This window comes from Raphanus sativus, unplaced genomic scaffold (assembly GCF_000801105.2).
Source record: "Raphanus sativus cultivar WK10039 unplaced genomic scaffold, ASM80110v3 Scaffold0922, whole genome shotgun sequence".
Lineage (NCBI taxonomy): Eukaryota > Viridiplantae > Streptophyta > Magnoliopsida > Brassicales > Brassicaceae > Raphanus > Raphanus sativus.
The window spans coordinates 12,518-26,857 of NW_026616236.1; the positions used below are offsets into that span (position 1 = coordinate 12,518).

Genomic DNA, 14,340 nt, shown 5'->3' on the forward strand with positions numbered 1-14,340 from the left:
TGTTGCGTACTTGAGCCACGCGTGCAATAAAAACTTGTATTTACGTTTTTTATTAGCAAACCGGTGACTACCCGAACAAAATTATTTTCGGTTAATTTTTATCTGAACCGTACCGTAACGACCACCACCTGACGCAGACTAAAACCTGGCTTAAATCCACAGTGCTGGTAACTGTGGTCAGGCTCAAGCTGGATCATCGGCGAATACATCTTTTTGACTTTACAATCTCTTTTGTTATGTCTATTCTTTCTTTAGGAACACGCATAGAAGAAACTGTTTTTTTTTCTTTTATGTTAATGGCAGGTGTTTGATCATCCGGTTAGTGCCTTTATAAAGGTTCCTCAATGCCGAAGAATATATTTGTTTTGTTGGGATGAAGAACTCACTCTACAGCTTTGTAGCTTCAGACTTAAGAGTGAGGGTATGTTTGGCTCTCTTTTGCCTTTATCTTTTTTCTTTTCCAAGTAAGATGATATTTTGTTATCTCATAGTATCTCTCTTGTTCTTTATAATGGTTTCTTAGACATCATCTGCAACTGCCTTGATTCATGATATGGGATTGTAAAAATTCTTTTCTGTAGGAACTTCTAGTAAAGTAAAAGTATCTGAAGAAGAGGATATATCTCGGAGATGAAGCCAATAGATACAGCCAAAGACGGTGTGATGAAAAAAGTTGTAAGAATCACAATAGTTTGTATTTATCATATCTTGACAAAGCCACTAGAAACTTGTGAGCAGCAAGGATGTGCCATAGAGACTTCTTTCAGAAAGTGAATAGCAAACCAATGTATAATCTCCCAGAGAAGAGACAGAAAATAAATGATCATTTGTCGTCTATTTACTTCAGCTTTGCACTGTGATTCAGAACTTTTTATACTTGGGAATCGTAGAACTGGAACTATTATTGGGAAAGAAGTTGATACGCAGTTCCCGTAGTTCGAGTTTCTTGTCACATTGATAGAAATTTTGAAACCTTAGAAAAGGAAAAATGTGTTAGTGACATTTTTTAATTGACTATTGTAGAGAATTTGAGTTCTTCGCTGTTTACTCAATATCCATTTGTTAAGCTTGGCGCTGAGTGATTGTTCAATGTTGGTGTCGAGTGGATTCACCATGGTTCACATCAAGCAACTCAAAGAGGCTATGTCTCCTTAGATATTAATTTCTTTATCTTACTTTTTCAGTCACAATTGCCTTGTTATTACAAAATCATCGACCAAAGATGCTCCTAAACAAAGCAGATGCATTCCTGTAAATTCAAAAAGTTGAATCAAAATTTTTATCTCGATATTACGTCCACAAACTCACTAATCCTCCAATCACACAAAGTTTACTCCTCCTTCACTCATCGCCTACCCGGCCAAATCGCTCCAGTTAGAATACAACATAAATGCTAACCAGAACAGAAACGTATCATTTAGTGGAATCAAATGCTAGTATAGACCACTTGGGGTCCAAAAAATCTGGATTAGACCCATCTCTTTTCCTTTTTATTTTGCATTTAAATTTAAATAGAAATCTAAGTAAAATTACTAAAAAATCTAAGGACTTAAACATATTTACTAAGTTGTGCCATTTTTATCCGACCCAGAATCCGATCCACCCGAAACCCGACCCACCCGAAACCCGACCCAATTAACCCTAAATCTTCTTCTTCTTCTTCTTCTTCTCCCCCTTTCTTCTTCATCAATGGTTCTTGGTCTTTAAAATCAAATCAAAAAATTTCTTCAACTATCCGGCAATTTTCTCTTTTATTTCTCAAATTGATCAATCCATAGTCATATTTAATCAATTATAACTTACCCAGAATCAAATTTCATGTTTTACGTATTAGATTCAAAATAAAGAAGAACGTGGAGTATTACTAGTACAACTAGTACAATTCGAATTAGTACAACTGGTACAACTAAAACAAGTATAACTAGTACAAATGGTTTGAGTATAACCGATATAACTGGTACAAATACAACGCGTATAACTAGTACAAATTTACAATTGATATGGTGATATTTGGTTTTTGTTCTCAGCGTTTTAATGATGCTATAGAAGATGATGATGCAGAACTAATGAAAATATTGGTCTAATCATCATGCCTATATGTGTCAACATATGTTAAAAGTTTGTTTTCTATAATATTTAATTTAGATAATGATTTTATTTTACTAGTTGTACTATTTTTTAAAAAAATACATCTTCACTTTTAGCTCTCGAAGCCTAAAAAACCAACTGCAAAGCTTAGAAAAAGTTATAGTAGGTTCAGATATGTTTTGTAATATCCTATAAGACAGCTAGAATAAGTATATCCTGTATAATTAGTAAAACTGAAAAGCGTAAAACTAGTACAACTCTGTAACTAATATGGTTATATTGGTTTTTCAGCGTATGAATGATGCGAGAAAAGATAATTATGTATAACAAATGAGATAAGTTATTCTAATCTTTCCTCTCATGCATGTATCAAAATACGTGAATATTTTGTTGTATATAATATTCATTTAGATAGTAATTTATTTAATTGGTTGTACTACTTGTACAAGTTGTAGTGTGGGGTCTGAAAAATTGCAATATAAGAAGATTTAAAAGAGTATACTGCGAAAATGATATAGAAACCCTCACGGATTTGAAAGTGATGTATAGGCTTCATGTTTGGTGTTTATACTATGATAATAATAGTTCAACTTGTGCATCTGGTTTAACTATAATAGTAGTACCAATGTTTCGATATTACATATCGATGTTAGTTCTATTTTTGTATTTGACTTCAAATAGTTTTTATTCTAGTTGTACCAGTTGTACTATTTACGAAAAAATTATCTTCATTTTTTTGCTTTCCAAGCCAAAGAAGTCAACTGTCGAACTGAAAAATGTTATAGTAGAAAAAGATTGGAAGAGTATACTCCAAAATATGATACAAAAGCCATCATGAGTTTAAAATGATACATAAGCATTCATGCTTGGTGTTTGAACTATGATAATAATAGTCATTAGTGGCGGATTTAGAAAATTGTAAACACTATTAAAAAATCATGTATTTAGATACAACTAGTACAACTACTTGATTTAGTAATCAACCATAATATTTAAAACATGATACACGTTTAAAACATGATGCATAATACAAAATGAAATAACATAGTTGTACTAGTATTCGAGTTGTACCGGTTTGTACATAGTTATACTAGCTTTTGAGTTGTACCGATTTGTACATAGTTATAGTAGTTTTTCAGTTGTACCGGTTTGTACATAGTTGTACTTTGGCAGTGAAATCGAAAATTATTAGTTATACCACATAAAATTTAAACTTACCTCAGTTGTACCACTTCTTTATGTGTACATGCATTTGCCCCAATAAAATTAAATCATCAATTTTGTTAAAATATATTTCATGTATGTTTTCCAAAAATTATGTGGACAAAGAAGTTAACAAACCTTAAAAGTATAAGATAAAACATGCAAACATATGTGATTGTGTTATAATTGCCAAAAAAAAAACAAAAACAAATTACAAATAAAAAGGAACCTATCTAAACACTTACCAATTTGGACAGTTGATTGTTTTTTTATATGTACTACCCAATGGAATATTTAAATTTTAGAACCTGAATAGTTGTCCTAGTTATACTAGTATTACTGATGTGTTCAACCACAATAATTAAAATATGATACACATTTAAAACGTGGTGAACATTTAAAACAATATTAAATAAAATAACAAGTAGTTGTACTAATTTTTTAGTTGTACATTCTGTACATAGTTGTACTAGTTTGTGAGTTGTACTCGTTTGTGCATAGTTATACTTTTGACGGTGAAATCGAAAAATATTAGTTGTACCACATAATAAATATATTTACCTCAGTTGTACCACTTATTTATATGTACACAGCTTTGCCAAGTTACAATGAAATCATCAATTCCATAAAACTACATTTAATGTATGTTTTTCATAAATTATGTAGACAAACAAGTTAACAAACCTTAAAAGTATAAGGTAGATCATGTAAACTTATGTTTGGTGTAAGAATTGCCAAAAACAAATAAAAAAGAAACAAAAATCATTAAAAATATGGAATCTATCTAAACACTTATTAGTTTGGCCATTTGATTGTTTTCCATATGGAATACCGAATTGATTTTGTCAATTTCTGGGATGTCAAAGTTGTATCAGTTGTACCAGTAATACTCGTTTAATATTTAATAGATTTTATACCAAATGCTTTATATGTTTAGTTTCAGGAGTTGTACCAATATTTTCACATTATAACTTTGTAAAAATATTTTTGATTTTTATTTTTGATAATAGTATGGTCAATCTAATTAACAAACCTTAAAACTATAAAGTATTTTATGTAAAATTGATAGTGTAATTTGATAATTTAACAAAAATTAAAGAACCTAAGAAAAATAGATGAAATTTTACCATCATATGTAAAACATGATTTACTAGTTGTGTTAACTATAGTAATTACAAATTGTACACGGATTATAATATTTATATATCTGTTAAATTATTTTTAACATGTTTAGTTATACGAGTTATACTAGTTATACTGAGTCGAATGAGATAATAAAATTAAAAAAAACTGTATGACTGTGAGTTATTTATGTGGTTGAGATTAAAGAGAGAGATGAGAGAGAATGAGAGATCTGTGGAAACGTGAGGTCATGATTAAAACATAGAAAATATGATATTGTATAATCTAATGGCTCATATTGTCCATTCATTAAGGACAATATGGTAGTTTACAACTATTTGGTCCATATAGATTTTTTTAGGATGCTGCAGAATACTTTTTGTCCATCTAGTCCATATGAGATTTTGGTCCCATTTAGTGTTGAGCAAGTTATTTTTTTTTATCAGCAGCAAGTAATCTATGCTATTGAATCGTTGTCATGGAGCTTCCAAAGCTACTTAAGAAAGTTAGATGAAGTCATGTTTTAACCGTCGAGCATTATTTTTATCTATTTCGAAACCATCTTTCTTAAACAGATCATTTTGTATTATCAGCAACCCAGTAAGCATTTTGACGATTCAACTCTATGAAGGAGGATTGTAGAAGCAAAATCTCTCAACATAAATTTTGGACTAGAAAATGTTTGGGTCCACTCGAAAGTGGAACCATCCAAAAATAGGCGTATGCCATTTAGCATGGAGAACACACGGTATTCTTTAGTAAAAGGCGAAAGAATAGTTCGCTTTGTGCTCACCACATGGCTGCGTGGTTTCTGTGCGAGGAGTGTGAAGTGAATTTATACTAACATCTCGAGTATCCAAACTTCTCAGTTTTCCGATGTGGGATACAAAACCTCTTTACTACAAGGCATTGTGGACTGTATGTACTACTGGGCCTGGGCCTATACATTACAACCCAAATGATTTCGTGATGGGTCATAACATTCAAAGGCTATTTCTTATTTCAGACGAGGAATTTCAACATATAGTAAGCGTTCCAATCTGTATGCTACGCCATGCCAACCGAATGCAGGAGAACTTAGAGAAGAAAACAACGTTTTTGTGTATGTATGGGACATGCCATTGTCATTTCAAATAATAATTATCAAAACAAATGGTTTTGATTAATAAAGTTGGAAGGAGAAACAAAAAACTTGGAAGGAGAAAAAATATCCAAAATGATTTACAATAGACTTAACAAGGTTTTTTCTTGTCCAATTTAAAATGTAAATTGTACCATCGGCTTTTCTTCTTGATTGTCTCAGACTCGTCACACGTATTTGGTTTCTTGTTCCTCTGTTTGCTGCTTTCTTCCTCTTCTTCTTCTTCTGCCTCAACCACTGCCTTTTTGAACAAGCTCTTTCTGAGTCTGTTCTTGCTCGAGCTCCTCTCTATAAATGGAGCCGTTGAATAAGCTGAGTGAATTTCATTTCTCTGCTTCAGAATCTCATCAGTCTGTAAAAAAAATACCACATGAACATCAACTATGTTACAGTGCTCAAGGTCAAACTTAGACATAGAATTGGGTCTTATAAACTCAACCTTCTCTTCTTTTTATATCAAGGATGGTAAGAACTTTAGAAAGAATAAAAGACTAACCGATTGCATTTGAGTTGCTTTTTCTGCTTGAACTTGCTCTGGTGATATTATGTCTATAACTCACAGAAATTGTTTGATTATTCAATCTAACAAACCAGTGAGTTAACAATTTATGTTTATGTTATTTAATTCAGTGGAAGGCAATATTCAAAGTATTTTTAAATATATAGGTGGGAAGGAGTCGAATTCAATTCTGAGTCAACGAAGAGGTATTTTGTAGTCTTTTCCTGGCTTCTTAACTTGTTCTCAACGTCGTTAAACATAGCAAGCCTGTTTAGTGTTTATGAATATAGGTGAATTGCCCATGTTGTTACTTTCAGCAGTTGCAACTAAGATTTTTTTCTATAGCAGCAATAATGTATTGTTATTAAGATTAATAAAATGGAAAATAAAAAGTTTGCTTAGAAAATACAATTTTTCTTCAAAAAGAATACAGTGTTAGCCGACAATAACTTTTTGATAACCCAACCCCTCTTCTTCTTTTTTGACAAAGTGCAAACCCATTTGATCGAGTAAACCTTAAAGACGCGTCAAGCTAAGACAACCACAACATAAGTCGTCCATAGCGTCAACTCCATTATGTTTCTTTCCCCTCTATTCTATATAAATGCTTAAAAATGTAATCAAAGTGACCATTACATTTAGACAAAAAAGTGACCATTGCTCTCTTCCATCATTTTCTTTCTTCTTTTTATCATTTTTTCACATTTTGTTGATGCTCATATGGAACACCGTAAATTAAGTGAGTCTTCTACCTCTGTTAGATAGTTCTAAACCAGTCGCTGTTTTAGTTTATTTGTTATTTCATATATATAGCTTAACTGGAGACAAATTAGCATCGAACTTACTAAATAACTGACGCTCTATACGTCGTCTAATCTATATTCTGGAAAACCCCAAAACCAATGTGGTAAAATGGGAAACCATGGACAGGAAAAAGAGTACAACACATGAACTCCCCTTGATGAATGCATCACTGTAGTAGACGCATTCCATCTGGTATCCGAGTCTTCCTGAACGCTGAAGCTGCATGTGACTTGGTGAAGATGATCAACTGGATTCTCCTTGAATGAACTAGTGAATGTTGGACGTCTGGATGTCTTTGGAACTCCATAAAGATGTGGTCAGGATGTACATCTTTGCTGCTGATCACTCCATGTCTTGGTCGGACTGATGGCGCTTCGAACGATGCTCGGATGGACTTTATAGTCTGCAATAAAACTTTACTTGCAGGTCCTTTTCATGTCCAACGGATATACTTTGGTTATATGGCTTTATCAAAACGTGGACATTCAATATATATTGAGTCTTCTGACCCAAACACATACGAACCACTTCTCTTTATATCTTTTGCCCATTTGGACTTATTTCTCTTCGTATGTGCCAATTGTTTTATCCATTGTAGCCAGTCTTTCTTTATTTCCTTTTGTCGATCAATGTTATGTTATAGACCTTGTCTATACACGTCCATTACCATGAGTGTCTAAGGTAAAACCATAAATAATTATTTGCTGCAATGGAACTCATCAAACTATGAATTCGCAGTCAAATGCACTCATGTCTTTTATACATAGCTATCGATCTTTTCTTGCCTTTAGCAATACTATACTTATTAAGCCACGACCAGGTATGCTTCTGGTCACTATCTTAGATTATGGTTCTCACTTTAGGCGTGCTGACTTAATCATTCACACACTCACACGGCTATGATTTTTCTGCAGTTTTACCATATGTAAGACATAGCCTGTTTAATCAATTGATAACTTGTATCATTGAAATCATTGAACCTCTCTTTAGGTTGGTTTGTTATAAACATAACACAAGGAATTATAATATCCTCTATAGGGATATATGGACTGGTTGTACTAATTATTTTCTTAGTCTATCATTCGCAGCTGCCTTGTTTCAGTCCATGAATAGCTTAGGAACAAAACTATTCTATGAGAATTTCTTCTCATCTTTTTGATACTTTTATCATTTCTTTATCCAGTGATCAATATGCTACTTACTACATTTCTTTCTACTTATATCCAGACCTTTTCGAATTTGTAGTAGCATCCACCACATAGGAGTATATCTCCTTATAATCTGTTCCTTTGGTCTCTGTGAGTATCCTTGTGTAATCAAGCCATTCCTTGAATACTTTAAATAGGAATATGAACACCTTAGTCCATGTCTCACGATTTCTTTTCCTTTCCCACACAAGACCTATTTTTCACTGGTTTTATCTTATCAGATGGTGTTTCTATATATGGCCAATACACCCATCTCTTTTATAGATTCTTTGAATCTTTCTTTGAACCCCCACGGTTTCCTTTAGTCTATGAATGCATTCTTGTATTCTCGTGGGTTCTGATCCTCGCTTATATCTTTTAAACTCAAGTGCTATTTCCTTATGCATCTTTATCTTTTATGTGTCGACACTTCTTTTATAGTGTTCCATTGTGTTCCAGACATGAACTAATCGATTAGAGATTTCATTCTTACTAAGAACCTTCATTTACCTTGCAGTTTGGCGTCCCAAACTACATGGTCTGGTATCTTAGATGTTTAGCTGCGCAGCCTTATCTCAATGTCTGGTCTGGTTTCTCTTATGACCTCAGATATGTCATTTCTATGCACCTTTCTTTTCATTTCTGAGGTTCCTTATCTTATGGAACATATTGGTCTATCTTTAGACTCTATAGCAACTTGATTATGTCTCTTCTAGGACATTAATTTCGTGGTGCTTAAGCTGGTATGACTTAGTCATTCTTTTTCTTTTCTTTTCGGGTCTAATCTGTCTGGCATTCTTTTAGCTAGCTTTGTATGATCTTTCTTTGGACGTCTTAAATCATATTCTCTGGTCCGAGGATCTTGCCAAGACAAGGATGGTTAATATCATTCCATTTCTTTATACTTGTACCAGCTTATTTCTTTCTCCCCCTGATGTTGGATAGTCGGATTTAATCATACAATCCGTGAACCTTGCCTTAATCTGATCACCCATATTTGGCTCAAGGTTTCTTATAAAATCGTGGGAGAAAGCTTTCTCATATCCAACATATATTCCCAATCTTATCTCATCTTCTTATGAGGTTCCATCCTAGACGGCACATATTATTGTGGTGGTCTAAACATAATCTCTTAGGATGGTCTATGTCTGGATCATGACCCTTTATCATCTTTAGATGGGAATATCTATGCTCACTTTATATGGCCTGATGCATATTATCATTACATGTAAATCTATGTGTTCCCAAGCATTAGCTAGTGATCTTTGTATCACAAAGAATTCGGCCAAGTTCTATCATGGTCATAGACCATGTCACTCGGATTTTTAGTGTTGTTCATGGACCACGGGAGTGTCATTTCTCCCCCTCATGAACATGCTATAAATCTTTTAGATGCTTGGAACATTATAGCCTATTGAGTTTCCCTTGTGTACATGTTACACAACGTGAGATTCTATGGGATAACTCTTTTGTGCCTTTTCTCGATATCAATCTTTGCATCAATTTTAAAGACCTGGATGGCTAGTCCAGTCATGCCATAAAGTGTATAAAATTTCGTGGTCAACCTATCTGGTTACCTAGGCCTTTTGCCTTTATCATACTGATATTTTAGCATAGTTTAGATCAGTTGGGAGTACAGTCTCGACCATTTTTATGCCTTGGGCAATTTTTACTTTCTTTATAATCTTAAGGAACTTATATTTCCTTTGCCCATTGGTTCAATGTGGAAACCATTCACTTTTCAAAATTTTATAACTCAAATGGGACTTTTATTTGGGTGAATAATTCATGCCCCTTTTAGGCAATGCCTTTGGTCGGATGATTTTTAATTACTATACTCATTTTCTAAATTTTCATTTGTCATTTATCAATCAAGGAATTATCAAGCAAATCAAGCAAGATAATATAAGACCAGAATCAACTTTTATTATTGCTATAAATTTTATAAATGACAAGCAAATCAAATCAAAACATAAAACATGAAATCAGAATGTCTGAATCTTTGATTCTTTAATCAATGTGTAAGCCAACCTCACAATTTATATTTTCCATACGGCTTCCTCAGATTTTTCTTATATATCATTTTCATCCTCAATGTTTTCAGGAGGTTTCATATCATTGTCTTGTTTCTCAATGTATGTTTACTGAATTTTATCAATCAGTTGATGGTATCTCGAATTTTCTGCTTTCTTTGCTCGGCTGCCAATAGGCATGATAATAAGTCTTTATAGGTCGTGAAACCTTTTAGACTTATGTGATAACAACATATCCTTTGAATGAAATGTGGAATAGTTCATATAAAATAAGTCCTCTTCTGTTACCACTTCAGCACATAGTTTAAAAACTATAGGTGATTCTCATTTGAGCAGAATGATATTTGTCCACGGATTCAAAATCCTAGAACCTGAGAATCTTTCATTCATCTATGGCCTTTTGCCATAATACCATTGAGAATCTGAAGTTTTGTTTTGACCAGAGGTCATAAGGATCCCTAGTATTTTCATACTGCTCTCTCAGATCCTTAGTGAGATGATAGCACATAATTGTTATGGCTTTATTTTTTTTTTTTCACTTTCAGTTACATAATTACCTTGATTAATACACTGTCCGAGTCCTCTTGACATCAGGACTACTGAAGTGTTCATTTGCCATTTTCAATCAATTATCTCCATAAAGATTTTAGGGTAGTATAATCTGAAGTTTCGAAATTCGACATCTGAAATCACATTATCCAAAACAGGTCTTAATTTATGTTAAGTAATCTTTTTAGAAAATTTTATTATTCATATCAATACTTCTTATCACACGCACCAAAGAAAGAATTTTTTTTTTTTTAATAAGTATTGATGCAAGCAAAATAATCGAAGTTATGATGCAATCTTAGAAAACATTTCTAGATGATCAATGAATCAGAGAAGTTTCCCATAAAATTCTATAAAAAGAAATTTCAGAAAAAGAAATTTCTATAAAAGGAAACTTTCTAAAAATGGAAACTTTATATTTTCGAAACTTTCTATAAATGGAAACTTTCTATTTTCGAAACTTTCTATAAATGGAAATTTTATATTTTCGAAATTTTCTATCAAACAATCAAGTAGACAATCGAATTTCAAGTTAATCAAAAAATAGGGGTTTTTTTTTTTTTTTTTTTTTTGATGAAATCGATCAGGTTTAGATTTTAAAAGGGGATTGATCGATTTCTAGGTTTTATCGATTTGATCATTAAGATCAAAGAGGTTTTGAGATTCAGAAACCATTGTGGTTTTGATTTTAATTGTAAAACAATCTCATATCGAACTTTTGGTTTAAGAGTTTCGATTTACTCATGGAAGGGTTTGGACCTATTAATCTTTGCTAGGGTTTGATTTGGGGTTTTGCAAAATTTTAATGGTCATTCCTTTATCAATCAACCATGTTCGATTATGAGTTCTTTTAGGTTTCAAAGTTTACCTTTAGAACTTTGAAGTGTAGATTTGGACCACCGAGAGCTGGAACAAGTCGGATCGCGAACTGCATGACCGGAACGGATCAGGAGCTGGTCGCGTGTCTTAGGTTGAGCAAAAACCTCTTGTATCTTTAGAAACCTTAATCAAAAATGAATCAAAACAAGTTAGTATAGATAGATGAAGTAAATCGCAGAAAATAACAAAGTATAAAGAGAGGCTGCGGTTTAGGCTTTTGATTAGGGTTTTAGGGTAGTTGACGGCGCGGGTTGGAACGGAGCTTGAGGGCGCGTTTGAGATCGGATTGATACGAGGTTTGCGGCGATGGATTCTTCACGTCAAGAGCTTCAATTTGATATATTACAAGTCGTCTGGATCCTTACGGTTTGAGAGAACGAACGGTTTGAAGTCGTCGAATGAGTTTTAGAATTTCAGGGTTTTAGATCACTTGACGGCGTGTCTTAGAATAGAGCGTGAGGGCGCGTCCGGAGTCAGATAGAGGCGAGGCCGACGGCGTTAGATTCGTCTCGTCAAGAGCTTTAATTTGATATATTACTCGTCGTCTGGTTCCTCATGGTTGAAGAGATCGATCGATTTGAAGTTGTGCCGAAATTAGGGTTTTTAGGGTTACTGGCGGCGCGTATTGAAACAGAGCGTGAGGGAGCGTTTGAGATCAGATTGACACGAGGTTTACGGCGTTGGTTTGGTTTCGTCGAGAGCTTCGATTTGGTATGTGGCTCGTCGTCTGGATCCTTACGGTTGGAGAGATAGAGCGATTTTAAGATGCGCCTTTTTTAGGTTTTTTGTTGGTTTTGGGTAGCTCGGGTTTTAGAGAACGTATCGTGCTGATAACGTGTTGGGAAAGTAATATTTCTGTTATCTTATTTCATCATAGAAGTGTTCCTTATATAGGAGTTACATGTCGGTTATGGGTTAATACATAAAAGCCATGAATAGGCCAAGACTACCAGTACATAAACTAATGGGCTGGACATCCACATAAGCAATTATTCATAACACTTCCATCATTTTCTTTCTTCTTTTTATCATTTTTTCACATTTTGTTGATGCTCATATGGAACACCGTAAATTAAGTGAGTCTTCTACCTCTGTTAGATAGTTCTAAACCAGTCGCTGTTTTAGTTTATTTGTTATTTCATATATATAGCTTAACTGGAGACAAATTAGCATCGAACTTACTAAATAACTGACGCTCTATACGTCGTCTAATCTATAGGTGGATCAAAAGAGACAATGGCCATGAGGAGGAACTTAACGGGCACGGTAATTCCAAAATTGCAACTCCTGGGAGCAAGTCACGGCAGTCCGGACAGAAAAACACTCAAGATAAGCCGTCCAAAATCCAACCCGATCAAGCAACGCCACAAATTACAGGCTATAGTACTGCTCATTTTCTCATTCAAATGCAATATGTGAGATATATATATCTAACAAAAACTTGTAAGCACTTTTATCATTATATTCTTACGAAGGAGAAGACAATGAAACATTCTCGAAAAGATTTCTTATGTATTTATTCTTAAAATTAATTTATAAAATTTTGAAAAATATTTTGATTAAAATAATTTGAAATCATATTAATATGAACAAAAATTATGTAAATCTAAATTTAGCAAAACTGAATTGTTTTTTTCATATCGATGAACAAATATAGATAGTCCATTTATTAGAGTTTGGTAACATATATTCAAATAAAGTTTGTATTTTAAGGTTAAAATTTTGAATATTAAACAAGTTTTGAAACAAAAAATTTACATATAAATGTTTAGCTTTTTATATGGTAAACTTTTTATAAGTTGATTATATGTTTTGTGAAGTGTTTATTGTTATCTTTTTTTTTTGCGCGATAGTGTTTATTGTTATCTAGTTAAACTATTTAGTACTAGGTTCAACCGTAAGAAATAGTGTTTATTTTTTTTAATTCTGAAGATGTGTATACAATTACAGATAATGTTTAAATACTGAATACTGTCTTATTTATTTTTCTTTCGCACTTAAATTATATATTTATAAACAACATATAAATACTGAATATAATTTTCCCTATATTGAATATGTATAAATTTACATTTATAAAATATTGAAATTATATTTTTAAATATCGCTTCGGGTCTCCGAAAAGCTAATCACTGTCTATTTGGACATGGTTGTGGTGATTCCTAGTTTTAAAATAGTTTTCTGAAAGAAATTTTTAAATTACATCTAGAAATCTTGTTTTTATGTAACATTCTCCTTTTCGTTAATCAAAAATTGCCACAGTGATTGTAGGAAGCAATAATAAGACATGCAGCTACAAATTCAATGAATCCAGTGATAAATGTAAGATGAGCCCCTAGCTATGGCACACCCGGGACTTCTCAGTGAACTGTTTATAACTATGCAACTCATGTAATATTTATGGAATAAGCAATTCTTCATTATATATCTTGTAAACTTTTTTTCCTATAAAAATATACTCCATCCATTTCAGTTTAATTATAGTTGTAGAAAAAAATTTGTTTTTAAAATAAGTGTCGTTTTATAATTTCAATACAAAATTTATTAATAAAATTTTTCAGTGGTTAGGTGTATAGATAATTATATTTTTATATTGAAAAAATATAAAATCATAAGTTTTTTTTAATCTGTGTGCATGAATCTAGAACGACAATTAAAATGAACGGACGGAGTATCTCGTAAACTTTCTTGATATATATACGTATAAAAAGACTTAAAAGTTTACAAAGGAACAACATTGGTGGACAACGATCACACTAAAATGGAACGGATGAAACTACCATAACACCTTTTCTGAAGAGCCTTTTGGTAAGGAACGTACAGGACGAGAACCCT

At 32.8% G+C, this 14,340-nt stretch overlaps 1 long non-coding RNA gene and 1 other non-coding gene across 3 annotated transcripts; one reads left to right on the forward strand and one right to left on the reverse strand.

Annotated features, from left to right (window-relative positions):
* Window positions 1–5,099: 5,099 nt before the first annotated feature.
* Window positions 5,100–5,215, reverse strand: LOC130503322 (U5 spliceosomal RNA). Its single transcript, XR_008940738.1, has one exon. It is a non-coding gene; the product is annotated as a U5 spliceosomal RNA (small nuclear RNA).
* A 7,291-nt stretch (window positions 5,216–12,506) lies between these two features.
* Window positions 12,507–13,911, forward strand: LOC130503321 (uncharacterized). 2 transcript variants are annotated; one of them, XR_008940736.1, is made up of 3 exons: window positions 12,507–12,581; window positions 12,725–12,948; window positions 13,768–13,911. It is a non-coding gene; the product is annotated as an uncharacterized LOC130503321 (long non-coding RNA). The 2 variants fall into 2 exon arrangements; XR_008940737.1 differs by having other exon boundaries at window positions 12,725–12,888.
* Window positions 13,912–14,340: the final 429 nt, after the last annotated feature.